The following is a 2,785-nucleotide window of genomic DNA, read 5'->3' on the forward strand; positions in this document are numbered from 1 at the left end:
TACTAGCTGTTACTCACTTTATGGAATAACTGTGTATAAAATTGTTGAATCATTCAAATAACTGTGTTTTGTCCTTTACCACAAGGAATGTATTGTGTAAGGCGTATTTGCAGAACTTTTTGGAATTTTCATTTAAAATCTGATCAACTTCGTATAAAATTTTATTTTTCCAGTGATTTTAATCTAACGCCACTGACAATTCGCCGATAAAGGAAACGCGATTATGATATACTAAATAATAAGCTCTTTATAACTTTTATTTTGTTTTACTAGTATCTAATTATATTTCTTCTATGATTTGTAGATCAGATATATGTTCAATATGTACATGTGATTTTAAACGATAACGTTATAGTATACATACCTTAATTACTATCCTCCAAATCATCATAAACGTCAACAGCCTCCTTAGTTCGAAGTGCTTCGTAGGTTTTACTAGTTCTGGAATATGTGAATACTAATCAATTTAATTCTCTCTAGTATACAATTGTAATTAAAATGAAACCACTATGCTTAAATGGGTAAAGCTTGTAAATTATATATCTTCATTAGAAATGAAATTGAGTGAAAAGGACATTTTGAACTGTTGATAATTATGATAATTATGATAAATACAAAGCAAATTCAGAAGCTACGTATACTTACTGCTTCTCTTGAGTATCTGAAATGAAAACATCCTATATTTAACTAAGAACAAAGTATTGGTATATTCAACAATCTGTAGTACAAGAACCTTTATGGTTTAAAAAGGCATTCAATATTGTTGACAGCATCAAGTGTAATCATTTTGAGTAAAATAATATCTTTATTTCAGTACAAGTGATTATAAGAAGACTGATATAAAACATATGACCTACCTGCTTTACTGATAACTTCTTCGTACTCATCTCCAATTTGCACGTTCTGAAAGCCACTGTTTTCATAAAAGCCAGCGTTTCTTTAAAATAAACAGTTAATTAAATTCACAACAAACACGTTTTTGTAAAATTTGAAAAATGAAAAGAACTTTCTTTTAAAAGAATATCAATGTACACGTAGTAAATATTAGTCTTTAAAATATATAACACATATCATATTTTTTTATGTGAAGTATCACATGACAGTGGTTTTGTATATATATATATATATATATTTTCTTTGTTGCCGAAGATTTGATTTCAATGGATAATGCACCAGTTACAGTAGTTATATGTTAAGAATAATAGTGACCCAAAACTGCCTTTCTTCCGATACATATGAGTTCAAAAAGGAGACTATATGACCTATGTTCTATGTTGTTACTTGTTTTCCAGAGATTTATTACATGTATGTTTTATGTTTTGATCATAGGTTATCACCGCCTTCTTTGATATATTAAATTTGAGAAATGAAATAAAAAGAAAAACACATTTTATTTGTAATTCATTAAAATAATTAGTTATGATTAGAATTAAAACCATTTGTATTCTCAAATATATCTTCTAGTGTCTAATCAATGACAAAATCCATCCATTTCATCCAAGAATAACGACAAGTTATGCATTCTGCATGGAGCAAATGACACTTCAACCATTCGCACAGGACAACCCGTTGTTTTGTTTGAAATTATCAATCGGCATAATAATGATGTATGCCGTTCTTGCAACTACTAATAAAAACGAGTTGACATATATGTTGACAACAACTTTGTTCGGATTTTAAGTTGAAAACAATTAAATTCAGAGAACAATTGTTTGACGAAATTTTAAGTAATATATACATTCATTAAGGTTGTACTTACATTGTAGGTGATCTAAAGCAAAATTAAATAAATCAAGAATTCAAAATTGATACTTTAAACTGGAAGAGTAGTAGTTAAGGATCAAAATAAGCTCAAAATATACTAGATAGGTGATGGAGCTCCTTTTCGAGATATTTGATTGATAAAATATGGCGGGGAAAATGCTGGTTCGGACTTTTTCCTTATACTTGCATTGGTATTATTTGGGTCTAAAATCAAAGGAAAGAAAATCACGAATCTGCCTAAATTTTGTCAAATGACCTTTTTTGAGCTATTTAGTCTTATGTTAAAACAATACAAAGGGACAATAAAAGAATAAGTCGTTAAAACAGGGCCTTACGAAAAGACGATCCTGCATCAAAGTCTTAATATGCTGATTTAGTTATTTTTAACCAGAATCCAAACTTTATAATGTAAGTTTTTTTAGGGAAGCAGGTATTCAGTGCCGTAAGTGTAAAAGTGTACATATCATTACCAATGTTAAACTACATGTAAGACATGTAAGACAGAAGGCATTAATAACTTCTAAGATTTTTGCGACTCGACAAGTTAGACAAATAAGCAATCATCATTTATGCATGTGTATATACAACCATTTTGACTTTTGTAGTTTTCGATTTATTTCTTGTTTAACTACGGGTACCATATGTGCAGTATAATTTTTTACTTACTTTTTTGCTTTTTTCTTGTCTGTCAATTAATTAAAAAAAATTAAAGACATATTTTGAATTCGTGACATAAATGCATCAAAATAGCCAAATTGAACAAAACGAACTACAGAAAACACTTAAATTCGTCGTGTTGCTCAGTTTAAATACCAATACAGTCATAAACAGGACATGCAAATCCTGCAACATCGTTTTAGATGTGATATATATCTTTTACTGAGTATTTGCAGGATGTATTGATGTACTGCTTCTCACGATTGTACAGTGTACGACAACAGTGTATGATTGTTAGTTACGATATCAACCAGACTTTACTGAATCCTGATTTTCATTGAGGTCATTGCAAATGCAGTGAAAT

General features: G+C 29.3%; 1 long non-coding RNA gene across 1 annotated transcript; it reads right to left on the reverse strand.

Annotated features, from left to right (window-relative positions):
- Nucleotides 1–369: 369 nt before the first annotated feature.
- On the reverse strand, nucleotides 370–2,451 carry LOC143078074 (uncharacterized). The gene is made up of 4 exons (XR_012979035.1): nucleotides 2,431–2,451; nucleotides 858–937; nucleotides 646–661; nucleotides 370–441 (listed from the first exon to the last, which is right to left on the reverse strand). It is a non-coding gene; the product is annotated as an uncharacterized LOC143078074 (long non-coding RNA).
- Nucleotides 2,452–2,785: the final 334 nt, after the last annotated feature.

The sequence above is a fragment of the Mytilus galloprovincialis genome, chromosome 6 (assembly GCF_965363235.1).
Source record: "Mytilus galloprovincialis chromosome 6, xbMytGall1.hap1.1, whole genome shotgun sequence".
Classification (NCBI taxonomy): domain Eukaryota; kingdom Metazoa; phylum Mollusca; class Bivalvia; order Mytilida; family Mytilidae; genus Mytilus; species Mytilus galloprovincialis.